Below are 18,939 nucleotides of genomic sequence, written 5' to 3'. Positions count from 1 at the left end.
TGAGGTGAGAATAGTAATTAACACGCACGGGGCTGGCTGGGTACCAACTCAACACAAAATATGCACGTGGAGAACCCGAGAAATGGGGAGCCGGATCTTTGTGGGCCAGCTTGCCCACCATTCTCTCGCCCCCACATCCCTAGAGAAGGAAGGATTAGTTCCTGTGCATCAGGCCAGCTCCCCAGTGCAGCTGGCTGAGAGCCCCCTGCACTCTCGACCAGTGCAGGTCTGGAGGGGCCCACATCCCACACCTGAGTAGGAAAGCAAAGGCCAATGGCATAGAAGCAGCAGTTCTTAACAGAATCCCCGGGGAGCTAGTGAATTTGTACGTTCCTGGGCCCCACCCCCAGAGATTTGATTCCTGGAGTCGTGGGCAGAGCCTGGGAATCTGCCTTCCCCCAAACCTCCCAGGTGTGGTCCAGGACCACATGGAGCAGCACTGGTACAAAGGACCCCGTGGCTGGGGGGAAGGGGACAGAGGCCACCATCAGGGCAGGGGCTCCAGGAGAGGCAAACTTTACAGAGGAAACAAAACTAGCACTGAGATGGCGGGAGGGCATAGCTCAGTGGTAGAGTGTGTGCCTGGCACGCACAAGGCCCTGCGTTCTATCCCTGGTACCTCTATTTAAATAAATAAATTATAAAATAAATTTAAAAAAATAAACAAACCTAATTACCATCCCCTTCCCAAAAAACAGCATTGAGAGAAACACCCTTAGGGAGATAGATGTGTCAATAAAGATTAGCTATGGATCTGGAATAGGTAAATTCCAAAATCTTTGTTTCTCTCATTGTTTCTTTGTAGTATCTTCTTGACTCTCCTTAAGAGTTTTCATCACAATAATTTTTTAGATTTTTATTGTAATTTTAACTTATTTTTTAACTCATACATTTCTACATGTTTGTATATTTTATACTTACATTTTATTTTTAATACTGTTATTTATTTCATTTACATATATGTAATATAAATACATATATGCAGGTGATAAAATTCAGTAGAGGTAATGAAAAATAAAACGTATGTTGCTGGCAACATAATTTATGATCCCAAAGGTCAAAAAGAAGAGCTAACGTTATCGTAACCATCACCCCCTTGCCCAAACCCCAAACGCCTGCCCCTCTCTCTTCCTTGAACTCTCTTGATGAACCTTAACCAGGACCTGAGATGGGCTGTCCAGGCCACCACCCACAGCCACTCAAGGGCACTGCTCCAACAGCACTCCCCTCTCTCTCCCCACATCATCAGTTTTCACTCTATGAGATCTTCTTCAACAGCAAAGAAAAATGCTGTTTCCTCCCCAGCTGAAAAGAACCAGCAGAAACACCCTTGTCCTGAACCTACTTCCCCGCCAGCACCTGCCCCATTGCCTGTCTATGCCTGTCTCGAATTCCTCCCCAGCCCCATCTCTCTCTGACTCACTGCAGACAGGCTTTTGCACACCGCTCTGATAAATTGCTGTCCTCAAGTTACAGATCATTTCCACCTAGATCCCACAGCCTGTCCTCATCTGACTGCCCCATCTTGCTCACTCCCTCCTCCCAGTAACAGTCTCCTCCTTGGGTTCCAGGATACACGTCCCGGTCCTCTTCCCACCTCCTTGAACATCATTTTTTCCCTGTCTCTTTTGTTGGCTCCTCCTCTTCTCCATGACCTTCTTTCCCCCTCTATCTACCTCCCTTCCTTGGTGACTTCACTCATCCATACCCCTCCCACCTCTTCCCAGCAAGTAGAAGACCATATGTGCCTGGCTCTGGCCAACAGGCTGTGAGCAGGAGACGGGTCACTTCCCAGCAAAGCCTGGCACACAGCTCTCCAGCTGTCTTTTTTCCCGCTGCATCTATTTGGAGAAACCCTCATGTTGGTGTGTGGGACCAAAAAAAAAAAAAACCAAAGCAGCCTGATCTCTGAATCACTCTATGAAAGACAGATGTCTTGGAAACGGGCCCAGACCTGCAACAAACTTCATATGATTGAGCAATAAATTTCCATGTGTCCAGCCACTGGGATTTGGGAGCTGTTTGTTACCGAGGCAGAAGCCTAGCCTAGCCTGACCGATGCAGTTACCTCATCCATCTGTAAGATACAATACATGAAAACTTCCCTTATCTGAAAAAAAAAAAAAAAAACATGAATTTTCCTGTTGAAAATGCTAGCCTAAGTACTGGCAGAGTTTGATTTTAAAATCACAAATACAGACATTTTCTATAAATTTTTGAACTATGATGATCAAAAGGAAATCTTAGAAGCTTCCAGAAAGAAAGAACAGAATAGTTGCCAAAGAAAATCACACTTCTAACATATTTCTCATAAAATCCACTGAGGAAATAATTCAAGGATATTCTCATGAACATGGAAATTAAATCAGAACAATGACCTCAAGATAGGAGAAGACAAAATGTACAAGAAATACCAGCAAATGAAAAATCTAATTAAAAAATATAATCTGCTTTATGAAATAATTACACCACATTGCCCATTAGGAACTGGGTACCAGCCGATCTACCAAATCATAAAAGTGGGTGTGCCCAGAAGCAGCCCACTGTACCACGGAAGTGGTATACGCTAGGTAGGTCCAAGTGGCTCCAGAAAGTCCAAATAAATTGTCTGTGGATCAGATCCCACAGGACCAGCCCTCCTGCTTTGCTGCCATGCCTCATGGGGGTTCCCCAGGACCACGAAATGAAGAGGGAAAAGCACAGTAGGCTGTCGCGAGCACCTGGCGGTCCACGTTGTCTGGAAGGAAAGATGGCCCTTGATGTGGCAGTGGTCCATGGGCCGTGGCTAACAGACTGGCCAGCTGACCAGGGACTTGGAAAGAAGCAGACGACCCAGAAGGCAGCATCCACCCACTGCAGAGAACGTTGTCACGACCCTTCTGTGGATGTCAGTCAGCCGCTTCCCCAGCACCCAGTACGTGTTCATCAGGTCTGGGCACAAAGTGGCCATGGAAGCAAGGGGGAGGCTCTTGCGTGGACTTCCCTTCATAGAGGCTGCTCTGGCCACGGCCGCTGCTGAGTGCCCACCCTGCCAAAGACAGATGCAACGCAGGGACCACCCAGCCCACTCAAGGTGGTTACACTGGGCACTTCTATCATGGAAGGGACAGCGAATTGTCCTCACAGAGACAGACACACATGTGGGGTATGAATTTGCCTTCCCTGACCACGTTATTCTTGGAGGCTGCCATAATCACGACACCAGAACTTGACAAACAAGGATATGTTTTTAAAAAGGAAGATAGATGGAAGGAGAGAAGGAAAGAAAAAGAGAAAGGAAAGAAGGAAAGAAGGAAGGAAGGAAGAGTAGGAGAAAAAAAATCTCCTTACAGACCAAATGCAAAATTTCTAAATAAAATATTAGTAAATAGAATCCACCATTCTATTTAAAGAATAGTGGGGGAGGGTAGAGCTCAGTGGTAGAGTGCATGCTTAGCATGCGCAAGGTCCTGGGTTCAATCCCCAGTACCTCCATCAAAAACAAATAAATAAACCTAATTACCTCCCCTTACAAAAATAAATAAATAAATAAATAAAAATAAATAAAGAATAGTAATAATAACCAAGTGGAACTTACTTCCAAAAACCATCACACAGTGAAAAGATGAATGAGAATTTATAATACAGAGGATTATTATGCTTAATATATGAAGATCTTCTAAATATTGGAAAGAAAAAAATCAACAGCCCAGTAGAGAAATGGACAAAAGAAATGAAGAGACAATCACAGAGAAAGAAGTGGAAATAGCACTCAAATCCAAAAAAAAACTCAACCCAACCTGTAATAAGAGGAATGCAAGCTAAGGGGGGAGGGTGTGGCTCAGCGGTAGAGCCCATGCTTAGCGTGCACAAGGTCCTGCGTTCAATCCCCAGCACCTCCATAAATTAAATAAAAACTTAATTACGCCCCCCCAAAAAAGAATGCAAGTTAAAACTGCATTGAGATATAAATAATTTCTCACCCATTATGGTAACAAGAAATCTGAAACGTTGGGGAGAGGATAGAGCTCAGTGGTAGAGCACATGCCTAGCATGCATGCTTGAGGTCCTGGGTTCAACCCCCAGCACCTCCGCTAAAAAATTAATCTAATTACCTTCCCCCAAAAAAACTTGTTTAAGTTTTTTAAATTTTTAAAAAATAAAATTAATTAATTAAAAATCTAAAAACTTGACCATACACCCTACTGGCAGGGTTTTGGGGAAACCATCATTTTCACATACTTTGAGTAGGAAGGCAACATTGTATAAACCTGTGGAGCAGAAATTGATGATATTTAGCAAAATTGCATACACATTTACCCTAACAGAAAAATATACATCCACACAGATGTATTTGGCCTAAAACTTAGCCTCTCAAGTTAAGGCAAGCCACAACTGGAAGAATTTTTAAGAGAAACAGTAAGTTAGTAATGCTAGCATACTTTCCCAGAAACTGACAGAACCGTAGGAGGTAATAGCTAAATCAATCATTTTAACATACCTCTCTCAGAAACCAATAAAGCCAGCAGATAAAAACAGCAGAGATGTGAAAGACCTGCACAATGTTGTTAAATGTGTGCATGTGTATGTATCTACATCCACCACAAACAGAATCATATAACTTTCAAGCACATTCAGAATATTTATAAGAATTAAACATAAAATTGCACCTTAAAGGACACTTGAATAAATCCAATAAATTCAATATTGTACCAACTGTGTTCTCCAACCATAATGGAAATTGGAAAGAAATAAAGAGACAGAAGAAGGAAGAGAGAGAGGGAAGGAGAGAGGGAGTGAGGGAGGGAAGGGGGAGAGGGAGAGAGGGAGGGGGAGGGAGGAAGAGAGAAGGGAAGAGGAAGGAGGGGGCTGGAAGGGAAAAAAGAAAAGGAAAAAGAAAGATTGGAAAGTACATAATATATTACTAAAGTACTCTTAGCAGAAAGCAAATTAAGAAATATTTAAAACTGAATCATAGATGTTAAAATTTCAGGGCACCGTGGCTCTGAAGCAGGCCGTTCCTCCGGAATTCAGTCTATGGGCGCCGGTGGTGGCCACAGCAGGGCTCTGGCGGAGGCCTTAACGGAGCTGGGCTACCAGCTGGTCACAGGTGGTTGTGACAACCGTCTGATCCTCGTGGACCCCCGAGCCAAAGGCACCTGGCAGCAGCAGGCTGAGAAGGTGCTGGAAGCCTGTTCCACCGCCTGCACCAAGAATGCCAGCCCAGGTGGCAGATGTGCACTATGGCCCGGTGGGCTGTGGCTGGGGGTCCCTGCACTGACATCCTGGGGACTTTTGGAAGGAGGGTTCCAAAAAGTCACCCACTTTGTTCACAGAGGGATGGCACTGAGCCTGCAGATCCAGGACACCGTGGGTGGCAGGGCCACCCTGAAGTTCTCAGAGTAGCTGGCTGGGTGGGGACTGGGGACAAGGTGCGCCGGCGGGTAGCGGGGGCTCTCTGGGCGGAGGTGGGGGGCTTTGCCTCCCTCCCCCTCTGCCCGGCCTGCCTGACTTCTAGAGGAGCTTCTGCCCCAGGGCCCAGCGCTCTTCTGGGGCCCCACATCGGCTGGTCACCTCCCTGTGGCCCTCTGAGAGGCTTCTTTTTGAGCTTTGCTATGTTATCTTCTTCACAAATCAAAATCCATTTAAGGCTCATTGTTGGTAATTTTGGGACAAGTTATCAAGGAGTTTATATATTTAAACCTCATTTTCTCACAGCTACATATATATGGCTATTCTGGAAAAATGAAATACAATTTAGCCAATCAGCCTTAATTATCTGTGTGGCCGAAAGATCAGCCCAGTCCCTGACGAGCCAAATGACCGAGAGCCAGGCTCTTGGCGCTTAGTGGAAAAGAGGCAGCTTTATCGCTTTGCCAGGCAAAGGGGCCTCACAGCAGGCTGGTGCCTTCAGAACTGGGAGCCCTCCTGGGGATGGGGCAGGGGCTTTATGCAGCCATAGCTCAAACAATAAAGCATCGATAACAGAACAGAATCATTTTCTTCTCCTAAGACTCAGAGTGGCATCACGGTATCTCCAGGTGACCAAGTCCATAGAAGCCAGTGGTTGTCACTCTCTAGATCTCCTTATCTTATAAGTGCCCAAGGCATGATCTTCTTGGTAATTCAGGCTATTTTGTAAGGTTACAATTCTGTAATCTTCTCCCTGGAGAACAACTCAGAGACCAAGCATGATTGTCCCTTTCAATTACTGGAATAAAGCGGAAACGGCAAAATTAACAGCTGTAGTTTTAACAATGGGCCTGGAGCTACAGCAACCAGTCAGTCAGGTCCATTGGCCGGTTTAAGGGCAACCATCCGCTAGCCTAAACGTGGCTTTTTTTTATTAATCCTCCTTCATCTAGATGGTGGCGCAGGGCAGAGCTACTGGAAAGGTTCTGGTAATTTTACTCACTCTGCTCTCAAGAGTCTCCGGGCTTCCCCCAAACTCCCTGCAACAGATAAGGAACACCCAAGTTGGAGCTTGTAAAAGCCACCCATTGACATCTGTTCCCCAGCGGGACGCCTAAGGAGGGCTGAATCACCCCCGTTGCAATGGAGGCTGGAGTCTCCTGACGCTTCTGCTGGGTGCTTTACAAGTTATATGCGTCTATTCCAAATGCCATCCAGCTGGGTGGGAGTCCCTCTCTGGGCACCTGGGCACAAGGGGACGTGGTCCCTTTCCCTGGACCCCAGGGCGGGCAGGCGAGCCCAAGGACCTAGCTCCAAGCCCCTGTGCACATCAGCCAGGGGCTTTCCTGCCTGGCGCGAGGTGACCACCCCACCACCTTCTCTATAATCAGGAAATCAGACATCACCTTCCCACAGAAACTCTGTTTCTCACAAAGCTGAGGTATTACCGAAGGCAAGTTCGTGTGCCCGCCGCACCATGAGGCCAAACAAACTGAAACATCAAAGTTTGGAGCAGAGAAATGTTTATTGCAGGGCTTAGCAAGGAGATCAGGGTGGCTCATGACCAAGAAAACCCCAAACTCCTGGAAGGGTTTCAGCAAAGAACGTTTAAAGGCCAGATGAGGGAGGGCGACCGCAGGATACGTGCTTAGCTCGTGCACAGTCCTCTGGTTGATGCTGAGGTAACAGAGCATCAGCGCTATCAACCCCCAGGCACCAGAAGGTCTGCGGCCATGGGCTCTCATCAAGTAGTTAATTTCTTCCCTTTGGTGGTGGTTTTTAGCATCTGGAAAACTCCGGAAATACGCATGAGATACTGTTATCTGGGTGCTTCAGAGAGGAGCTGCAGCAGAGGACAGGGGAGGGATCTGACCCTGGAAGGCCCCACGGGGTCCTGCTTGGTTACAGAAGTGCAAGACAGAGATGACTGTAACACGCACAGGCAAGGTTTTAACCACAGAACATCTACAAGAATTACAGCTTTAAAAAACACAACCAACTTTTATATTTCAAAAATAGCTCAACTCAAATAAATTAATTTCTCACAAAGTTAAAAAAAAACTTTGTGGGACTCAATTAACAGTAGCTGAAGGAAAATGTATACCTCCAAATACACGTGTTGGGAAACAGGTGATGTTAAAAGTAAATGAACCTGGAGATAGTCATTCTAAGTGAAGTGAAGCCAGAAAGAGAAAGAAAAATACCATCTGACAACACTTACATGCGGAATCTAAAAAAGAAAGAAGACACTAATGAACTTATCTACAAAACAGAAACAGACTCACAGATGTAGTAAAGAATCTGATGGCTACTTGGGCGGGAGGGTGGGAAGGGATAAACTGGGAGTTTGAGATTTGCAAATACTAACTACTATCTATAAAACAGACAAACACGTTTATACTGTATAGCACAGGAGACTATATTCAATATCTTGGAGTAACTTATAATGAAAAAATATGAAAATGAATATATATGTATATGTATGACTGAAACATTATGCTGTACACCAGAAATTGACACATTGTAACTGACTCTATGTCAATAAAAGTAAATAAGTGAGACAGGCATTCAGCTCAAAAGAGCAGAACAAATCCAAAGAAATGAGAAGGGGGAATACAATAAAGATAACTGTAGGTCAAAAGATAATATAAAAGATTAGTGAAGGTGACAAATATTTATAAACAATAAAATGCTAATAATTTTTACACCTAAAAAAATGGAGAAATCTGTAGGCAAAATTTTAAATACCAAAATTGCACAAGAAGGAAAGATAATTTGAATAAATTGATAATTAGTTTTTTAGTTGAAATGGTAATTGAAGATCTCCTCCTACTCAAGACTAGACAAAAAAAAAGAATATATATATTATATATGTATTTTACAGGTGAGCCCTTCCAAACTGCCAGAACCGGTTCTTCTCTTATCCCACTTATTAGAACCACACTGTCTAACGCAGCAGCCACCAGCTGCTTGTGGCTGTGGGTCCTGGAAATGTGGCTAAGACTGGGGAATTGAATTTTTTTTATCTTATTTCACTTTAATTAGTTTTAAGTTTAATTGAACAACTGATACTCAGTTCCATTATCAGAAAACCTTTTGAATGTTGTTAAGTTCAGCATTTTATTGAACTTACTCAGTTCTAGAATATTTCTGATTTTTTTAAAAATTTACATGAAGTAAAATAAAATTTACTGCTTTGGGTGTACAGTTCTGTGAGTTTTGATAAATGCATACAGCAGTGCAACCAACACCACAATTTGGATATAAAACAGTTCTCTTGCCCCAAAACTGTCCCTCATACTTCTCCTTGTTAGCTAAACCCTTCCTCGACCCCTCACCCCTGGCAACCAGTGATCTGTTCTCTGTCCTCAGAGTTTTGCCTTTCCCAGAAGGTCCTGTAAATGGAATCGTAAGTGTGTAACCTATGGATGTACCTATTAGAAAACCTTTACAGATGTTTGAAACAACTCAGGTATGTGGATCTACTGTTTCAACTACAAATTTATGAAACCTAAATACAGATTATATACTTCCTATAAAAATATACAAATTAATTACATTTGTTCACACTAGCAATAAATCAACACAAAATTAATTTAAGATACCATACACAATGGCAAAGATATATATACATGTAAAAATTATTTGTAAAGTAACTTAACCAATAGGCATAAGACCATTATGGAGGAAATTTAAACACTCTTTTAAGAGACAAAAGATCGTATGAAGATATAAAGAAACACACTAATGTCTCCTTCATATTAACCTATAATTTTAATGCGATTCCATGATAATCCCAGTTGAATTTAATACAGAACTCGATAAACTTATTCTGAAATCTTTTGATCCTAGTAATAGCAGACTAGTTTATTCAAAGCTTCCCACCAGGAAAAATTATAATGCAACTTAAAATGTCTCTTAAATCTTCTTGAAAACAATTGAGAGATTCTGGTTCCAAGTAAGACAGAGTCAGCACAGCCCTCTCTGCCTCACCCACTGAACACAGCTAGAAGCTCCGGACGCAGTCTGGGCAGCGGCTCTCTCAGGGTCTGAAAAACAAGTGGTGATGGACCAGCTGAAGAAGCACCCAGAACTTTAAGCGCAAATGATCCGAGGTGGACTGCCTCAGATTCTTTGCCCCCATATCTCCTGGTCTGCTTCCTTCCCCCAGTGGGGGTAATAAAGGAAGTTCCAGAGAATGGGGGCTTGGCCAGTTGGGACTCTGAGTGCGAAGAATGGGGGGAACCTCTGCCAATCAAGATGTGCAGCAGAAGCATAAAATAAATTTTTGTTGTTTAAAATCACTAACATATGGGTGCAGTTTGTATTGAGCACTGGGGATACAGCAGTGAACAAGAGAAGCAAGTTTCCCTCTGAGCCACATTCCAATGAGGGGAGGAAACGAAAGTAAATAAAACTCCAACAGGAAAATGTCAGGCAGTGAAGGGTGCTGTGAAGGAAGTGCCACCGGGTGAATTGAGGAAGAGGGACTGGAGGCTGGAAGGGGTGTGTGTTTTAGAGTGGTCAGGGAAGTCTCTCCGGAGAGTTGGATTGAGCTTGGATATGAAAGATGACGATAAAAAGTCAGTCAGGCAAAGACTGGGAGAAAATCACTCCAAGCAGAGGGGTAAAAGCATATGCAAAGAATAAGCTTGATGTGTTTAAGGAACAACAACGACAAAAATAATGTTGAACTTAACAAATTCACATAAAATGATAAGAAATGGGATCAGAAAGATCAGCAGGGGTCAGATCACATAGGGTCTTGTAGGCTGTGATGCCTACATGGATGGGAAAACGGATATGAATGGACTGAAGGGTGGATGGGAGCATGGGAAGATGGATGGATGGATGGACGGATGGATGGATGGACGGATGGATGGGAAAATGGATATAGATGGACTGAAGGATGGATGGGAGGGTAGGAGGATGAATGGATAGACGGATGATGGATGGATGGATGGGTGGGTGGGTGGATAGGAGAATGGATATGGATGAATTGAAGGATGGATAAAGATAAATGGATGGATAAGAATAGAGGGGTGGATGCAAACTGTCAAATCCCGGATAATTAGAAACCCAAATCCACTTTAGACCACTAGATGGAGCCAAACACTGCTGTTTGTTCTGTAGGTGTCTGTCTGTCCTTCTGCATAAATTAAAAAGCATGAGAACAAATGTATGTCCCTATGTGACTGAAGCATTGTGCTGTACACCAGAAATGGACACAACATAGTAAACAGTCTGTACTTCAATAAAAATATTTGAATGTCAAACAAAAAAGCATTCATGTTAATTATTCTTCAGTGGGAAGTAGAAAAGCCTTCAGCTCTCCTGAGAGCAGAGCAGAGCTTCCAGACCAGTAAGGCTGTTGGACTATTAGCCATTCAGAGACGCTGATGCTTTTGGCCCAGGGGTGACCCAGTGGACCCAGTAAAGTCTGGAAGCCAGACACCACCAGTGCTACTTCCCCAGCAAGAAGCCTCCATCCATTCACAAAACTGCGTTATACAACACACATTATCAGGTTCTAAGTGGGTCTTTTTTGTGTGTGTGTATTGAGGTATAGTGATTAGAGGGTTAGAACTTCCATCCCATCCCGCCCCCACCTCCTGGGAGAGGGGGAAGGGACTGGAGATCGAGTTCAGTCACCAATGGGCAATAATGTAATTGATCATGCCTATATAATTGAACCTCCATTAAAACCTTAAACAACAGGGTTCACATCAAGGTGCTGGGAGGGTAATGCACCCCAAGAGGGCGTGGACACTCCAAACCCCTTCCCACACACCTTGCCCTCTGCGTCGCTTCCATTTGGCAGTTTCTGAGTTATAGCCTTAAAATAAACAGTAATAGTTAAGTAAAGCACGTTCCTGAGTCCTGTGAGTCATTCTAGCAAATTGTGGAACCTGAGGAGAGGGTTGTGGGAACTATTTATAGCCAGTCACTCAGAAGTAGCAGTGCCACCGAGCAAGGGCTCTTGTGCCCGCAGCCCAGAAAGCCAGACTCTGACAGTGGGTGTTTGCAGCAAAGTAAGGGTTTATTTGCAGGGAGACAAACCTCAGATCCACTCCAACCTGTCTTTGAGTTGGGGGTGTTTTTAAAGGGGAAGAACAAAAAAGCAGTAGTTACTTGTAGTTTCAGGGGTCAGGACGTCTCTGGATTAGGATTCTCTGGCCAGGCGGTCCATGGCTCGGGATCTGTGAGCTCATCTTGCCCGGGAGAAACCACCTGAATTTGTGTGTTAATGATGATGTCCATAGTAGCAACGTTAGTACGGCAGCGGTGTCGCTGACAACAGCAGCTTTAGTCACCTGACTCTGATGAGTGTTCAGTGAGCAAAGGATGGAGGTCAGAGGTGACAAGTAAGGGAATAAGGTTTGGACAGAGAGATTAATCATAAACTTGGTTTTAGCGGGACTTGGCTTCACTGAAAGCCTAAATCGGTGTCTGAACCGAGAGGACAGCCTTGTGGGACTGAGTCCTTCCCCTGTGGGATCTGCACTAACCCTGGGCAGCAGGTGTCAGAGGTATCGTGAGTCAGGAAGCAGAGTTTTCCTTTTAGCTGGTTGCCCTTCAAATGGCCACACCCGGATGCCATCTCAGCGCCGGCACCCACATCCCATTCAGGTGTAACCACTGCAGTAAGTTCTACAGCCCTAAGCTTAAAATAGAGTGCGTCCCCGTCATCTGAGGATACTCCACCTAGGTCCCCGCAGTGACAAGGACATTCAGAGAAGCAAAAGTCTTTGTGGTGTTAAAATATTCACTAATGGGTGTATCAATACTACCACTTACAAAATATATTACTACTTACAAAATCAGTCCCTACTCAAAGCTTACTTCCAGCAGACCCCCAAAGCATCACTCCCCATGTACTGCGCCAAAGGCTAGCCAGTCTCTAGCCAGCTGTCAGATGTCTACAATGCAAATCAATTGTACAGTAAAGCTGTGAATCTGCACACGATGCAAGATGTCACGGAGTAAGCAAGAGTGACGCTCGCATCCCACCCAGTCCCACACAAAGCCCCTGACACATACGATCAGCAGAAGAGAAAAGCAATGCTGATGATCCAATAGGACCTTGAAAAGAGAATGGCTGAAAAAATAATAAATTAAAAATTTATATTAAAAGTGAAGAGTGAGCTTAGATGGGCTCAAACGTAGAGTGAGTAATTATATTGCAAAATGGCTTTTTTCCCTGTGGAGACATCCCACGAAAATATCCTGAAGGCTGAATAGCACAGCCAACGGGATAATTACTTTACCACCTTTGGCCAATTAGCTTGAGTACTAGCTACGTGCAAAGAGATATAAATAAAATTAAAATGTAGCCACAGAAAAAAGAAGGTACGGCTTATCTATCATAGGAGTAAAGAGGCCTGAGAAGAAAGATGAAACCTGAATATTGTTGGCTCCTCTTTCTGACTGCACCGTGAGTCAGGTATGCAATGAATAATATTCTATCTTTACGTCATGTGGGGGTTTTTTCCCAGAAAAATTGTGCCAAAAAATCAGCACTTTTTCATTATTTACTCATTATAAAAACCAGCCCATAGCTGCAGACACATTCCAAATTCTGTTACATTTAAAAGAAAAGAAACTTATTTTCATAATTTCTGTTTTCATCATTCAAGATAAAATCTCAATCAAGACTTTTGTGAGGATTTTTCTGTCTTCATGAAACATTGGCTCCTGTTTCACACGGATTCACTTTTTATATACTTTCTACTTTTTCTTATGAAAAGTCAGATATTCAGAAAAGTAGAAATATATAATAACTCTCCTATTCTCATCACCTTGATTTCAAGACTGACAAGGTCTTGCCATGTTTGCACCGAGTATCTTCTTGTGCTGAAGTATTTTCAAGTAAGTTACAGACATCATGAGGTGTTACTACTTGATACTCTATATCAGATGCTCTAAAAACTAAAGGCATTTTCCCGCATCCCCACAACCCATTATCACACTAACAAAATTAACAATAATCCTAATACCTAACATCCAGTCCATATTCAAATGTCCCCAGCTGACAAAAGTCTTTCCAGAGGATGGTTCCCGTCTCATCAGGGCTCCTCGTGGTCCAGGAGATGCCGCTCCTTCTGGGCGTGTCTCACTGTTTGCTACAATGCTGCTCCTCTCCTCCTTTCTCCCCTGCACTTCCTATAACCCAGTCACATGCGCTTCATTGCAAGTGCTCAGTAGCCGCCTGTGGCTCCTCCCGGCCACCGCACAGAACCCCGTAGATCTAGAACATTTACATCACTGCCTGAGGTTTTTTCGGACAGTGCTGTTCCAAAGGCCTTGTTTTGTTTGTAGGCAAACACTTTTGGCAGCCAGTGGTGTGTGCTCCATATTTGTTCAGAAAAATGATCTGACTTTTTGGTTCTTGGCACCAGGGAACCACATGTCCAAAGAGTGAGAATTTCCTAATTATAAATTGCCAATCAAAGTGTAAAATGTGTGCCTATTGTAACCGAGCAGGACCCCGTGGGGCCTTCCCGGGCCAGGCTTCTCCCCCTGTCCTCTGCTGCAGCTCCTCTCTGAAGCACCCAGATAACAGTATCTCATGCGTATTTCCTGAGTTTTCCTAAAAAATGCTAAAAAACCACCACCAAAGGGAAGAAATTAACTACTTGATGATCAAGAGCACGTGGCCCCCAGACCTGGTGCCTAGGGGTTGATGGTGTTGACGCCCTGTTACCTCAACATCAGCCAATCTGAGGATCGTGCTCGAGCTGCCCACGTGCCCTGTGCCCACCCCCTCACCTGGCCTTTCACTACACTTTGCTGAAACCCTTAGGGGAGTTCGGGGTTTTCTTGGGTGTGAGCCACCCCATCCTCCTTGCTTAGCCCTGAAATAAACCTTTCTCTGCTCCAAACTCTGATATTTCAGTTTGTTTGGCATCGTGGTGCAGCGGGCACATGTACTTGCCTTCGCTAACACTCTGAGACAAAATGAGTAAGGCACTCTCAGCTGAATGGCCAATCCACAATCCCAAAGAAGCCACGAGGATCTCCCTCTTTGGATACTGCTTTGGTCTCAGGCAAGTCACCCAACCACCCAATTTCTAGTCCGCACCAAGAAGGGAGCGATCTGCACCTGCAGCACATAGACAGGACAAAGCCCCCTGCCACGGGGAGGCAAAGGGAGATTTGAAAGCAGAAAGGCGCAAGGATCAGCCCTGGGTCTTGGGAGTCCTGCTGCTGAGTTGTCTAGAGCAGACAGAGAAGCAAAGGCCCAGGGGTGCGAGGGGCCGCCCTGGAGAGGGACTGCCAGCCAGGAGGGAACCACGCAGGCAGGGGCACTGGCACAGATGGGCAGGGCCTGATGAGAGATGGAGTCTAAGAAGCTGATGACAATCTTCCAAAAGGTGTTTGTTTTTTTTAAGTGAGAATGATGGCAGCCGGCGAGGGTGGACTCACTCAGTAGGAGGCAGCAGACAGGTGAAATTCAAGGCATGAGAAACAGGTCTGAGAAGAGAGGAGAAAAGGTCTGGGCCCAGCCAAACAGGGAGCATTCTTAAAAAGCCAGGGTGGGGGTGGGGAGGGGGGACTGGCTCCGTGTTTTGGGGTAGGGGCTTTTTTATTACCGAACATTTCAAGCACATGGAAATTAACGTAATAAACACATTAGGGTATCTTCTAGATTTACTATTTGTACCTAAAATAATCAGGCATATCCTCTTCACCAAAATCCCCTCAGCAAGTTTTCTCCAACATTAGTTAACCTCATTTAAAGTCAAAATTGAAAGAACCTGGAATTGCCATGTTTCTTGCTAGGAGAGTTAAAAGAATTATGTGCAAATTCAAATGAACGCTGGAGTAGGAAAGAACTTTCCCAGTGGTTGATATGCTGAGATGATTGCATTGCTAAAAAGAAAAAAATTAAATCCAACCTGTATATTAATGCTCGGTTGCATCATAAAAATATTTCACCAAATAAAATCATTACATTTATCCTAAAAAAAAAATTGTAGGCAAATTTAGTTGCCCGCCCTATCAGGAATATGTATTTTATAATGCCCCATTTACTATTCTGAAATGAAACTCATATATAATAAACTGACCAACACAAGAAAGTAAAAAAAAATTAAATATGTCATAACTGTAATATAAATCTGTAATATGTATTTCATATGTGAGCCACAATTACCACTAAAAAAAAATGTAGCCAGATATTTGCACCTTTATATAAAATCCTCATGACTGAGACAGCACAGGCATTATCTTGGTGTCTCAAATGCTGAAAGCAGCGTTGCTGTGGGAGACATGATTTTCTGAAATGGTTAATAGCTCTTAGGCGCTGAACAAATCAATTTAGCTGCATTCTGGGAAAATTCAGAGTACATTTATGGTAGTCACATTGTTCACCAATATTCCCAGTTTTCCTCGCCCCAGACACTTGTAGGAAGTTGGAAGTGACATGTGACTTGCTTCAGCCAATGAAATGTGTATAAGCAAAATTTGTCATTTAAGGGCTGGGGCATTTAGTGTTGATACAAAACTCTGCTCCAGGTGATGGAACCTGCAACAGCCTGGGTCCTGGGGTGAAGCATGATGGGAAACAAATTTCTGTTATGTTAAGCCAGAAGTTTTGGAGTTACTTGTTATTGCAGCATTACCTAGCCTGATACAATAGTAAAACTATTCCCCCGATTGGCCCAGATTTCTGGTCAAGATGGTGGAGTAGCAGGACAGCGAGCTCACCTCTCCTCGTGACTATAGCAAAACCACAACTGACCGCTAAACAACTATCGGGGGGGGGGGGATATGACTGGAACCTAGCAAAAAAGATCTTCCTCAACTGGAAACAAAGGCAGGATGGTAGGAGGGGTGTGCTCTCGATATAATCGGGCCTCATACCCCCCAGGTGGGAGACCCACAAGCTGAAGAGTAATTAAGCCACAGAGGCTCTCCCACAGGAGTGAGAGTTCTGAGCCCCACGTCAGGCTCTCCAGCCCAGGTTCTGGCATTGGAAGGAGGAGGAGACCCCTAAGACATCTGGTTTTTAAGGCCAGTGGGGCTTAACTCCAGGAGCCCCACAGGGCTGTGGGAAACAAAGCCGTCATTCTCCAGGGAAGCGCACACAGAATCTTGTATACACAACGTCCAAGGGCAGAGGCACTGATTTCATAGGAACCTGGGCCAGACCTGCCTGCTGGCTTTGGAGGATCTCTCAGAAAGGTAGCAGATGGCTGCGGCTCACCCAGGGGACATAAAAGCTGGTGGCCCTGACATTCCCGGAGTGTTCATCTGCACTAGCTTTCCTGGAGGCCGACATATTGATTGGATTATTAGCCCAAGACCTAGCCCTACCCAACAGCCTGTAGGCTTAAGGGCTGGGGAGATTCAGGCCAAACAACACAGCCCCACCCAACAGCAGGCTTCCTGAGCCACAAATGCCTCTAGGCACAGCCCTACCCTCCAGAGGTCCAGGACCAAGCTTCACCCAGCAGTGGGCAGGCACTGACTTCTCCTGCCAGGAAACCTGCATAAGCCTCTGGTCCAGCCTCATCCGCTGGGGGCAGATATCAAAAATAAGAGAATAACAATCCCAAAGCCTGTGGAAGGAGTCCAGACTCAGGCCAGACTCTATACTGGGACTGTCTGGACCCTGGCCCTTGGGTGACAAGAGAGGAGTGTACTGCTGGGACACATAGGACATCTCCCACAGAGGGCCGCTTCTCCAAGGTTGAGAAATGTAACTAACCTACCTAAAAATACAAGTAGATAAACAATATGAGGTGGCAGAGGAATATCTCCCGGGCCAATGCACAAGATAAAACCCCAGAAGAAGAAATAAATGATGAAGAGATAAGCAATTTGTCTCAGAAAGGGTTTAGAGTAATGATGGTGAAGATGTTCAGAGAACTCCAGAGGACTATAGATGCACAGGGCGAAGTTTTTAGCAGAGTTGGAAAATATAAAGAATACTCAAACAGAGTTGAAGAATAAAATGACTGAAATGAATAACACACTAGAGGGAACCAAGAAGAGACTAAATGAGGCAGAAGAACAGATCAATGAGCTAGAAGGCAGATTAGTGGAAGTCACTACTGCAGAATAGAAAAAAGAATGAAAAGAGATGAGGATAGTATAAGAGAACTCTGGGACAACATGAAGGACACTAACACTCACACTATAGGGGTGCCAGAAAGAAGATAGACAGAGGAAGGGCCTGAGAAAACTTTTGAAGAGATAATAAACAAAAACTTCCCCAACTTGGGAAAGGAAACAGTCACCCAAGTCCAGGAAGCGCAGAGAATTCCACACAGGATCAACCCAAAGAGCAACACACCAAGGCACATAGGCATCAAATTGACAAAAATTAAGGGTAAGGAGAAAATATTAACATCAGCAAGAGAAAAGTAACAAATAACATACAAGGGAGCTCCCATAAGGTTATCAGCTGATTTTTCAGCAGAAACTCCACAGGCCAGAAGGGAGTGGCATGATATAGTTAAAGTGATGAAAGGGGAAAACCTGCAACCAAGAATGCTCTATCCAGTAAGACTCTTGTTCAGATTAGAGGAAGAAATCAAAAGCTTCACAGATAAACAAACGCTAAAAGAATTCAGCACCACCAAACCAGCTTTACAACAAATGTTAAAGGAACTTCTCTAGTCATCAAACCACAAGAAGAGAGAACAAAAAGAAGAAAAAGAAAAAAGACCTACAAAAGATTGCTTTGGCAATTTTGAGTCTTTTCTGGTTCCATATACCTTTTGGAATTGTTTTTTCTAGTTCTATGAAAAAATGTCACGAGCATTTTGACAGGGGTTGCGTTAGATCTGTAGATTACTTTGGGTAGTACGGCCATTTTGATAATGTTGATTCTTCCAATCCAAGAGCACAAGAACTCCTTTGATTTCTTTGTATCATCTTCAATTTCCTTCATCAGTGTTTTACAGTTTTCAGAGTACAGGTCACCTCCTTGGTTAAGTTTATTGCTAGGTATTTTGTTATTTTTGATGCAATGGAAATGTTTATGCTGGTTATAAAATTCTGGTTTTTGAAGTGAAAAAAAAAAAACTGAATGAAGGGCTGCACATGGCAAAATATCCTTCTTTTTATGGGTGAGTTGTATTCCATTACACATATACGCTACATCTTCTTTATCCACTCATCTATTGATGTGCACTTAGGATGCTTCCACATCTTGGCCATTGTAAATAACGCTGCTGTTAACATTGGAATGTATTACCTTTTTGAATTAATGTTTTTGTTTTTCTCAAATATATGCCTGGGAGTGGAACTGCTAGGTCATATGGTGGCTCTATTTTGGGGGTTTTGACAAGCCTCCATATTGTTTTCCATGGTGGTTGCACCAATTTGCATTCCCACCAATAGTGTACAAGGGTTTCTTTTTATCCGCTTCCTCGCCAACATTTATTATTTGTGTTCTTTTTGATGATGGCCATTCTGATGGATGTGAGATGATGTCTCATTGTGATTTTGATTTGCATTTCCCTGGTATTAGTGATGTTGAGCAACTTCTCATGCTCCTGTTGGCCATCTGCATTTTTTCTCTTGGAAAAAATGTTC

General features: G+C 43.9%; 1 pseudogene; it reads left to right on the top strand.

The window, feature by feature from the left end:
- Positions 1 to 4,957: 4,957 nt before the first annotated feature.
- On the top strand, positions 4,958 to 5,497 carry LOC105062076 (serine hydroxymethyltransferase, cytosolic pseudogene; annotated as a pseudogene).
- Positions 5,498 to 18,939: the final 13,442 nt, after the last annotated feature.

This window comes from Camelus bactrianus, chromosome 22, assembly GCF_048773025.1.
Source record: "Camelus bactrianus isolate YW-2024 breed Bactrian camel chromosome 22, ASM4877302v1, whole genome shotgun sequence".
Taxonomy (NCBI): domain Eukaryota; kingdom Metazoa; phylum Chordata; class Mammalia; order Artiodactyla; family Camelidae; genus Camelus; species Camelus bactrianus.
This window is presented reverse-complemented; position numbering and strand designations above follow the sequence as displayed.